The following is a 12,078-nucleotide window of genomic DNA, read 5'->3' on the forward strand; positions in this document are numbered from 1 at the left end:
GTCCCTGGGCCACGCCCGGGGTCAAGCTCTTGTACCTAACTGCGATGCGTGACACCTGACGTGTGTGCCAAATTTCAAGAGGTTTCGACCATGTTAACCACCTCAAAAACAGGAAAGCAAAAAAGTGGAATAACAATAATAATAATAATAATAATAATAATAATAATAATAATAATAATAATAATCCTTACAAAAACAATAGGGCCTTGCGCCCTTCGGTGCTCGGGCCCTAATAATAATCCTTACAAAAACAATAGGGCCTTGCGCCCTTCGGTGCTCGGGCCCTAAATATAGCCGCAAGCGGCAATGGCGGGCCCGAGCACCTGCGGGCCACAACCCGTGACATGTCGGAATCCAACAAAGAACCGACGTGGTGCATTTGTGAAATGTACATATTTGATACGTGTGCTATTTGTTTTTGTACTTTATTTTCTGCCACATGTACTTGCTTGGCCAGGTGGGGGCGCAATGCAAGGCAGGCCCATTGGTTGTCATCATAATCATAATATATATTAACCTGAGAAATTTCAGACCATTCATTTTAAGCAAAGAACATTTCTGATACACTTTTTGGATGGCCAGATGGTGGCGCTATGTTAGGCATGGAAATTAGGCATGTGAATATCATCACAATAATGATATCCAAAATTTGTGTAATCTTTCAGATCAATCACTTAAGGCATTGTCCATTTCTGGCACATTTCCTGCTTGACCAGGTGGTGGCGCTATGCCAGGCAGGCCTATTGGGTGTCTGGATATCATCATAATCATAATATCTATTAACCTGAGAAGTTTCAGACCATTCATTCAATGCACTGTGATTTATGACACATTTCCTGTTTATGTGGTGAGATATTAAAATCATATAAAATATATTACAACATATCAAAAATCCCTTCACAATTTAACATCAGCGACATCTTGGCATAATGTGTGTCAAATTTCACATGAATCTGACAAACCGTCTAGGAGGAGTATGTTAAAATTGATCATGTGACATCAGTGTAATTGCCATTCTTTCTGTTGCCAGTTGGTGGCGCTATGCCAAACATGCATTATGGGTATGTGAATATTATCATTAACATGGTCTTCAATGACCTGTGAAATTTAAAACATTTCAAGCCATGCATGGTGAATTATGACACATTTATTGTTTGTGTGGAATGGTATTAAAATTAACAATTTTGCCATTTCGTCAAATTACAACATATCAAAAAAAGGCTTCACAATTTAGAATCAGGAACATCTCGGCGTCATGTATACCAACTTTGACATGAATCGGATCAACCGTCTAGGAGGAGTACTTTAAAATGTCTCATGTCCACAACGCACAAAATCTCAATTACCTCACTTCCTGTGGGCGTGGCTAATGGCATGTTAATACAAAAGTTGTTTGTTTTTGGGAGTTACATACACCCACCAAATTTGGTGTGTGTATCTAAAACTATATGCCAACTACAAGTCACAGTGACATAAGGGGGCGCTATGGAGTTCCGGGGCAACGCCCGGTGCCAAGCTTTTATCCCTGTCTATTTACTGTATCACTAGATGTGTGTGCCAAATTTCAAGACTTTTCGATTATGTTAACCACCTCAAAATATTTGCCAACCACGGGATCAGTCACCTGAGGGGGCGCTAGCGAGTCCCTGGGCCACGCCCGGGGTCAATCTCTTATTCCTAACTGCGATGCGTGACACCTGACGTGTGTGTCAAATTTCAAGAGTTTTCGACCATGTTAACCACCTCAAAAACAGGAAAGCAAAAAAGTAGAATAACAATAATAATACTCAATAATAATAATAATAAATATAGCCGCAAGCGGCAATGGCGGGCCCGAGCACCTGCGGGCCGCAAGCCGTGACATGTCGGAATCCAACAAAGCACCGACGTGGTTCATTTGTGAAATGTACATATTTGATGCGTGTGCTATTTGTTTTTGTATTTTATTTTCTGCCACATGTACTTGCTTGGCCAGGTGGGGGCGCAATGCAAGGCAGGCCCATTGGGTGTCATCATAATCATAATATATATTAACCTGAGAAATTTCAGACCATTCATTTTAAGCAAAAAACATTTCTGATACACTTTTTGGTTGGCCAGATGGTGGCGCTATGTTAGACATGGAAATTAGACATGTGAATATCATCACAATAATGATATCCAAAATTTGTGTAAACTTCAGATCAATCACTTAAGGCATTGTCCATTTCTGGCACATTTCCTGCTTGACCAGGTGGTGGCGCTATGCCAGGCAGGCCCATTGGGTGTCTGGATATCATCATAATCATAATATCTATTACCATGAGAAGTGTCAGACCATTTATTCAAAGCATAGAGCATTTCTGGCACATTTCCTGCTTGGCCAGATGGTGGCGCTATGCTAGGCCTGTGAATTACGAATGTGAATATCATCACAATAATGATGTCTGATATTTTATAAAGTTTCAGATCAATCACTTAAGGCATTGTCCATTTCTGGCACATTTCCTGCTTGGCCAGGTGGTGGCGCTATGTCAGGCAGGCCCATTGGGTGTCTGGATATCATCATAATCATGATATCTATTAACCTGAGAAGTTTCAGACCATTCATTCAATGCACTGTGATTTATGACACATTTCCTGTTTATGTGGTGAGATATTAAAATCATATCAAATATATAAGTTATCAAAAATCCCTTCACAATTTAACATCAGCGACATCTTGGCATAATATTCGCCAAATTTCAAATGAATCTGACAAACCGTCTAGGAGGAGTATGTTCAAATTGATCATGTGACATCAGTGTAAATGTCATTCTTTCTGCTGCCAGTTGGTGGCGCTATGCCAAACATGCATTATGGGCATGTGAATATTATCATTAACATGGTCTTCAATGACCTGTGAAATTTAAAACATTTCAAGCCATGCATGGTGAATTATGACACATTTTTTGTTTATGTGGAAGGGTATTAAAATTAATAATTTCGCCATTTCGTCAAATTACAACATATCAAAAAAAAACTTCACAATTTATAATCAGGAACATCTCGGCATCATGTATACCAACTTTGACATGAATCGGATCAACCGTGTAGGAGGAGTACGTTAAAATTGATCATGTCCACAATGCACAAAATCTCAATTACCTCACTTCCTGTGGGCGTGGCTAATGACATGTTTATACAAAAGTTGTTTGGTTTTGGGAGTTACATACACCCACCAAATTTGGTGTGTGTATATAAAACTATATGCCAACCACAAGTCACAGTGACATAAGGGGGCGCTATGGAGTTCCTGGCCAACGCCCGGTGCCAAGCTTTTATCCCTGTCTATTCACTGTATCACTTGATGTGTGTGCCAAATTTCATGCGTTTTCACCCATGGGAAGCACCTCTTTTGGGATCACAATTCAGCACATATTTCATCACATTAGTCTGCACAAAATCCCAAATATCTCACTTCCTGTTGGGCGTGGCTAATGCATTGTACATAGGAAAGTTGTTCATCTTGGAGAGATACAGACACCTACCAAATTTGGTGTGTGTAGCTGAAATTATATGCCAACCACGGGATCAGTCACCTAAGGAGGCGTAAGGGGGCGCTAGCGAGTCCCTGGGCCATGCCCGGGGCCAAGCTTTTGTACCTAGCTGCTTTGTGTGACACCTGATGTGTGTGTCAAATTTCAAGACTTTTCGTTCATGTTAACCACCTCAAAATATATGCCAACCACGAGATCAGTCACCTAAGGGGGCGCTAGCGAGACCCTGGGCCACGCCCGGAGTCAAACTCTTGTACATAACTGCGATGCGTGACACTTGACGTGTGTGCCACATTTCAAGAATTTTTGGCAATGTTAACCACTTCAAAAACAGGAAAGCAAAAAAGTAGAATAATGAATAATAATAATAAATATAGCCGCAAGCGGCAATGGCGGGCCCGAGCACCTGCGGGCCGCAACCCATGACATTTCAGAATCCAACAAAGCACCGACGTGGTGCATTTGTAAAATGTACATATTTGATATGTGTGTTATTTGTTTTTGCATGTTATTTTCTGGCACATTTACTTGCTTGGCCAGGTGGGGCAATATGCAAGGCAGGCCCATTGTGTGTCATCATAATCATAATATATATTAACCTGAGAAATTTCAGATTATTCATTTTAAGCAAAGAACATTTTTGATACACTTTTTGGCCAGATGGTGGCGCTATATTAGGCATGTGAATTACACATGTGAATATCATCACAATAATGATATCCAATATTTTATAAAGTTTCAGATCAACCAATAAAGGCATTACCAATTTCTGGCACATTTTCCTGCTTGGCCAGGTGGTGGCGCTATGCCAGGCAGGCCCATAGGGTGTCTGGATATCATCATAATTATAATATCTATTAACCTGAGAAGTTTCAGACCATTCACTCAAAGCATAGAGCATTTCTGGCATATTTCCTGTTTGGCCAGATGGTGGCGCTATGCTAGGCATGTGAATTATATGTGTGAATATCATCACAATAATGATATCCAATATTTTATAAAGTTTCAGATCAATCACTTAAGGCATTGTCCATTTCTGTCACATTTCCTACTTGGCCAGGTGGTGGCGCTATGTCAGGCAGGCCCATTGGGTGTCTGGATATCATCATAATCATAATATCTATTAACCTGAGAAGTTTCAGACCATTCATTCAATGCACTGTGATTATATGACACATTTCCAGTTTATATGGTGAGATATTAAAATCATGACATATTACAACATATCAAAAATCCCTTCGCAATTTAACATCAGCAACATCTTGGCATAATGTTAGCCAAATTTCACATGAATCCGGCAAACCGTCTAGGAGGAGTATGTTAAAATTGATCATGTAACATCAATGTAATTGCCATTCTTTCTGTTGCCAGGTGGTGGCGCTATGCCAAATATACATTATGGGCATGTGAATATCATCACTACCATGGTATTCAAAGACCTGTGAAATTTAAAACATTTCAAGCCATGCATGGTGAATTAAGACACATTTATTGTTAACGTGGAAGGGTATTAAAATTCATAGTTTCGCCATTTCGTCAAATTACAACATATCAAAAAAAGCTTCACAATTTAGAATCAGAAGCATATTGGCATCATGTATACCAACTTTCACATGAATCGGATCAATCGTCTAGGAGGAGTACATTAAAATTGATCATGTCCACAATGCACAAAATCCCAATTACCTCACTTCCTGTGGGCGTGGCTAATGGCATGTTAATACAAAAGTTGATTGTTTTTGGGAGTTACACACACCCACCAAATTTGGTGTGTGTATCTAAAACTATATTCCAACCACAAGTCAAAGTGACATAAGGGGGCGCTATGGAGTTCCTGGGCCAAGCCCAGTGCCAAGGCTTTTCCCCTGTGTATTCATGGTACCTCTTGACGTGTGTGCCAAATTTCATGAGTTTTCACCTATGGGAAGAACGTCTTCTGGCATCACAATTCATCACATTTTAGTCCGCACAAAATCCCAAATACCTCACTTCCTGTTGGGCGTGGCTAATGCATTGTACATACGAAAGTTGTTCATCTTGGGGAGATACACATACCTACCGAATTTGATGCGTCTAGCTGAAAGTATGTGCCAACCACTGCCTCAATCACCTAAGGGGGCGCTACTGAGTCCCTTGGCCACGCCCAGGGCCAAGCTCTTGTACCTAACTGCTTTGCGTGACACCTGATATGTGTGCCAAATTTCAAGCGTTTTCGACCATGTTAACCACCTCAAAAAAGGAAAATGCTCTGAGACAAAGTTAAAATAATAATAATAATAATAATAATAATCCTTACAAAAACAATAGGGCCTTGCGCCCTTCGGTGCTCGGGCCCTAATAATAATCCTTACAAAAACAATAGGGCCTTGCGCCCTTCGGTGCTCGGGCCCTAATAATAATAATCCTTACAAAAACAATAGGGCCTTGCGCCCTTCGGTGCTCGGGCCCTAATAATAATAATAATAATCCTTACAAAAACAATAGGGCCTTGCGCCCTTCGGGTGCTCGGGCCCTAATAATAATAATAATCCTTACAAAAACAATAGGGCCTTGCGCCCTTCGGTGCTCGGGCCCTAAATATCAAGGAAAAGGAACAGTTACACAAATAGACAGGAGAAGGTTTGGTTTAACAGATTACGAATCGGTCACACTTCTTCTTCTGTAGAGATTTATGGCATTTTACAATCAGGAGAACGAGACAAATTTGGCCCTCTAGCGCCATTGACTCCCATTCATTTTGCACTCATGGCGATCGCCCCCAGTGGAACTCTGGTGGAACTGCAACCAAAATTCGGTACAATGGGACTTACAGAGTGGCCATGTTCTCCCTAGACGGGCTCTGGCTGAACGCAGTGTCTCGAGCCACAGGTGGGGAGGAAATAGCCTAGTCAGTGCGCAGGTGGCATGTGCGCGATCAGTGGAAGTCCAGTTTAGTCCACAGACAGCGTTCATTCTTGTGCAGGTAGTCTACTTCCCGGCTTCTGGTTTTACACATTTCAATAAACCCATTGTTTGTGGACCTATTTCTTAGAAAATGTAATGTCGTATTCTGATCATGCAAGATTCTACCTTTTTGCAGAGCCCAAGACAAAGGTAAGTTTCGATTCCCCTCGTGGTCATAGGCTAATCATATTATTTGCAAATGTCGGCGTTCTCTTTTTATTGTAGCTATGGTAGTGCTGTTTTTAGGCTATACGATTTAGAAGATTTAGCTTACTAGGCTATGGGTAGGTTTTTATCTTTAACTGGCTGACGATGGGCTTGCTTTGGCGTCAATATTTCAAATCTAAACAAGAGCTACGGGATAGCTACCGTGGGGAAATAAAACATTACATTCAAGTCAATCATGAATGAATAAGATGTCCGGGCTTATCCATTTAAGCACAATCGTAAAGGCTGTAGGCTAACTATTTAAACTAAATTGGTAGGCTATTTGTGTATCGTATTATTTGAAATGTAGGCTACATGCACTGTTGGAGGGTTTCATGCAAGGATCCCCGAACGACGTTTCATAAAATATCACTGTTTTTAAGACATGTAACCCATGACATGTGGCAATTCACGGAAATACACATGGCAAAATAGCCTACACTATGTTTGTAATTTAGTTTAGTTAGTGCTATTAGCAAAGCTGGCAGGAAACCTTTTTTCTCCTTTTTCAACTTTTTTTCTCCTAGTTTAAAGTTGGTAAAAGTAACGTGTATCATTACTCATTGCCAGAGTCTGTTGCAGAGACAATTCAAATTGTGCTCTCGCTAGGACTCCAGGTAGGGTAGCCTACATGAACAATGGCAGCCAGAAAAACTACGTAGCCTAATCACGGGGGCGGTCCCGTGTTGCCAATTCTTGAGAGAAAAATAAGCCCAGAACTATGGCAAGCGATTTTAACATTTTCCCGCTAGACTGGATATGTATTGCAGATATCTGTAATTCAGTTTTGCCTAGTCAAAACGAACATTTTAGATATCCGCAATTGAATTCTTCCTATCCATAATTGTCATTTCAGATATCCACAAAGGCATTCTTCCTAGGACAAATGACGCCACATTTGCCATTCATTTCTATGGGGTTTATCATTACGGATATCTACAATTCAGTTGCAGATATCCACTATGTGAATTACGGATATCTGCAATTGAATTGTAGATATCTGTAATTCCAGTTAGAGATATCTACAATTTGATTCTGACTAGTCATAACTCCAGTTGAAGATATCTTTAATTCACTTCAATTCAAGATATCTACATGTTCCTTTTTAGATATCTTGAATTAAGTTTTGACTAGGCGAAATGACATTGTAGATATCTGTAAATGGAATTTTGACTAGTCAAAATGACGTTGTAGATATCTCAAACTGGAGTTATGACTAGTCAGAATCAAATTGTAGATATCTATTATCAAGTTATAGATATCTTGAATGAGTTTTGATTAGAGATATCTGAAATTGGAGATATCTATAACTTTCATTCTGCCTAGTCAAAATGTAATTATAGATATCTTGAATTAGAGTTTTGACTAGGCGAAATGACGTTAGAGATATCTGTATTGCTATGCAAATTAGGCCCGCATCCCACTTTAGGCGGGAGAAGAGCATGTTGTTGTTCAAATCATCAAATCATAGCACCTGCTGTTAACTTTGTAATTAGCACCATGTCAGAGCAGCCAGAGGGCGAAGGAGTTTTTAATCGTCTTTTTAATGCTGCAGCCTATGTAAGACAGGAGCTGGCAGCAAGAATTGATGATTCAATGTTGCTTTGATTTTTTCGATTACAGCCAACACCATTATGAATGGAATTTCCTGTAGCTGGTGCTGGTGCATTTAGTAGCCTAGCCTAGGCCTACTAATTTATGTAGGCTACGACATTACAGCCTGCTTATTCTTCTTCCATTCATAGAAATAAGGAAATAAGCCCACTTTTTCTTCGATTATGTTGGGGAGGGGAAATTAGCTGCATGTCTAAGTAGATGGGCTCTAGCCTAGAAATCTAGACGGGCTCTGCTACGGAACTAAAGAGCAACGTCTTGCACAATAATTTGCACTAGTCATAATGACGTTTGAGATATCTTCACCTTTCATTCTGCCTAGTCAAAACTGAATTAAAGATATCTGCAATTGCCATTTAAGATGTGTGACGAGTTGAATGTTGTTTTCAATGACGTGAGGACAGATATCTGTAATTCAGTTTTGCCTAGTCAAAACTAAATTACAGATATCTCTATCTGACGTTTCGACTAGTCACAATTACGTTACAGATATCTTGAATGACAATTCCAACTATCCAAAATGTAATTGCGACTAGTCAGAAAGACGTTGTTGATATCTACAATGTTAATTCCAGATAGTCAAACTTAGCGGGTAAATGATAAAATCGCTTGCCATACAGAACAACCTCAAAATTTCGCGGGAGACTGCGCCTGCATGTTAGTGACAGTTAAAGGCAGCGGGGAGCTGCTTTCTGTTTTGGGCACAGCCAATAGTCAGGGTTCCCGCGGATCCTTAAAAAAGTCTTAAATACAACTTTCGGGTTTTAAGACCTAAAAAAGTCTTAGAGTCCGTCTCAAATGGTGTACTTACGTGAGTACACTTTCGTGTAGTACACTATGTGCACTGTGTGCTTACTGGCGGAGTGCGCAAATTTTAACAAAATAGTATTGTCTCATATCAAACACTAACTCCGTGCACTTCACGGAAATGACGATCGCAAACATTTTAGCATAACTTTATTGGCGTCCTCAACTCGACAGTGACATGGTCATACTGTGTCAAAACATAAACCGTTTATGTTATAACTTGCTTGTACCTCTGTAGTCTGTTTTCCACTGCTGCTGCTTCAGCTTTCTCAACCGCGATTTCCACGAGTTTGAAAACGCTCCCTCCCCTTCCGCTATTTGGCCAAGATGGCGTCCATTAAGGGCGAAAAGTGTCCAGCGTTGCACACTCAGCTTTTTGACCGTTATGAGTGCACCATCCGGGAACTTGCAGCGCCCTTCGTGTCGTTGGAATTGTCAGTGTGAACACCCTCATGCACTCAAATTAGGTATTGTAAGTGCAGAAGTAAGCGATTTGAGACAGAGTCTTACATTGTCTGGAATGTCTTGAATTTTCGAAAAGGAGGTAGGCCTATTAAATTTGTGTAGGCTATGGGACCGCCAGCGAGTGCGAGAGAGCGAGTGAAAGGTCTCCAGCCGGTTTCGTGTATTTTTTAAATGCAACTGTAAGTGACTAGAAGTGTAGTGGTTGCAGAGTGAATATGTTTTTCACGGGATGTTTTTCAGTATGCCTGACGTTTTCGTGGTGTAGCCGAGGCCTGAGAGATAAGCAGGTAGCCGTGAGCGGTAGAGTGAGAGGGACAAAGTTAGCGATAGTGTGGCCATACGTTCGTATTTAGGCCGAACATACGGATTTTAAAAGCCCTGTCCGGCGCAGCCTCAATTCGGACGCTCATGTGTCCTCCTTTTTGGAGTTGCGTTGGGCTTAGAATCTTATTTGCTCGGATGCAGCATTGTTTCACAAACTATGGACACGAAGACTGCTGGTCAAATTGTGCGCAGACCGGTGCTTCTGTTTGCTGCGCAATTTATGAAGGAACCACGGACCGACAGGGGGGAAAAAACAAACGTTTTCGCAATCAGGAGGAAATACTCGTGAAGTGGATCTGTTTGCATATCTCCTGCGTGTGTTGCTGGACTAGCCTAAGTAAATATCTGTCTATAGCCTACCTATAATATCTGTCTGCAGCTTGCTTGCCAGCCTTTCCCAGTAGCCTACTTCGCAAAAGTTGTGAAATATAACCACTTTTTTTTGTCGGCGACTACATAAAATGTTGGCTAGATAAAAAAAAAAAACGCAAAATACGTGCAAGATAAAACCAGCAGTTTTTCAGCAGGAACATGAGAGGAGGACCTGTTTCTTAATTAATGGGGTGGTTTCACTTTTCCCATACATTTTTTTTAAAACAAGTCAATGGTTTTACAATGTTTCAGTCCAGCTTTGGTTGGTTTAAATATAAAGTTCTGAGGGGCAGCTGTTCGCAGGTTCGAATCCGGCTGTGTGCTGAGTCTGGTCCTCGTCGCAAGCCCAGTCTGCGCAGCCTGGTCCTCTGGTCTTCGTGCGTTGGGTTGAATTGCACGGCTCGGCCCTGCACACAGCCGGATTCGAACCTGCGAACAGCTGCCCCTCGGAGCGGAGGTCGAGCGTGTTGACAACTGAGCTAAAATCCCCCGGGTTGCTCGCGAAAAAAAAACCCCACCAAGATGTGGCAGCTAACCATAGACGGCAGTTCAGGGTTTGTGGCCTTATATTTTGTGAAACGTAGCGAGATATAGGCACTATTAATCCAAAACTTTGGTTTGCTAACCAAAGAATACTGCTGAGCTTGTCTAAGCTACAATTTAGTTTGACCAGGGGCCTGTACTACGAAGGGAGCTTAACCTACCCAGATGTAACCCAGGGTTACTTTGTTAAACCGGTGTTGACAAAACCTGGTTATCTTTAGTGGTGTTAATCGGTACTACGACGCTGATTATGAAGTTGATTTGTTGAGCTGGGGTTAACCCCATTGGAGTTTGTGCGCGTTCACATAAAAGGGGCGGGTTGCAGCGCAAATCACCACTTTCAGTGATGACGCGTTCACCTTATTTTACAGATGAGGAATGCACAATTATTATGACAAGTTACGAGGAATTAAAACCCACTCTACGACAAAAATCAAATACGTCGGCAGTGAACAAAGCAAGGCAAGGCTGTTGGCAACGTATTGCAGATCGGGTAGCCTAAATGCCTTAAAGTAAAGTTTTATTCCCACATGTTCTTCAAATGTTACGGAGGATTAGTAGCTTACAGAATGTCTAAAATGAGTTGAAATAATTAAATAGCCTAATTTGAGTTCATAGAAAGGCCTACAGATGCAACCCAATTCAGAAGTGGGCATATAGATTACAGTAATAAGGATAATTGAATGTTTAACTGATTGAATGTTTGACTGATTTAGTGTATGCCTAATCCTGTGAACATTTCAGATGCAACACCATTGCCAAACGCACATGGCAGCAGGTGAAAATGAAACACAAAAACATTATTCAGAATAGTAGGTTTATATAGTTATAGCTTGCATTAATATTTCTTAATTATGAAAACATGTAGGCCTAGCTTATAGCCTTCACTTGGCCTCTGTTTTACAGCTAACAAGAAACAGGTGTCTTCGAACACTAGGAGGAAAGGCACCAGAGTGTTTTACAGTAGCAGAGGAGTTGGCCATCGCAAATAATAGTGGAAGGCCGATTATGGAGGGGGTTGAGGGAGGCATTCGGTCGGATTCTGGTGCTGTGGAAATGTGTAGCCTTTATGAGCAGGGTACAGTAATATGACATTCAATTCAACAAGTTTGTTAAAATGGTGATTTTTATTTATTAGGCCTACTGTAGGCTATGTCCGATTTATTTTAGGCTATTCTTGCTCAGATGTTCAGCATACTATAGGCCTATGTCCGATTTATTTTAGGACATAGCCTACAGTATTCTTCCATCACCGATTGAATACATGAATGTCCACGTACGGGCA

General features: G+C 41.0%; 1 protein-coding gene across 3 annotated transcripts in view; it reads left to right on the top strand.

Moving 5' to 3' along the window:
• Positions 1–6,379: 6,379 nt before the first annotated feature.
• LOC143124391 (NACHT, LRR and PYD domains-containing protein 3-like) overlaps positions 6,380–12,078 on the top strand; it is a 44,356-nt gene continuing 38,657 nt past the window's right edge. For 2 of the 3 annotated variants that reach the window (XM_076285873.1, XM_076285892.1), the window contains exon 1: positions 6,380–6,611. The gene's annotated coding sequence lies outside the window, so the exon portion shown is untranslated. The remainder of the gene's footprint in view (positions 6,612–12,078) is intronic. The other variant, XM_076285884.1, reaches the window with a different exon arrangement.

The sequence above is a fragment of the Alosa pseudoharengus genome, unplaced genomic scaffold, assembly GCF_046254945.1.
Source record: "Alosa pseudoharengus isolate Yale_2024_CS ecotype anadromous, Long Island Sound unplaced genomic scaffold, YU_APseudo_1.1 YU_APseudo_1.1_scf_1, whole genome shotgun sequence".
Lineage (NCBI taxonomy): Eukaryota > Metazoa > Chordata > Actinopteri > Clupeiformes > Clupeidae > Alosa > Alosa pseudoharengus.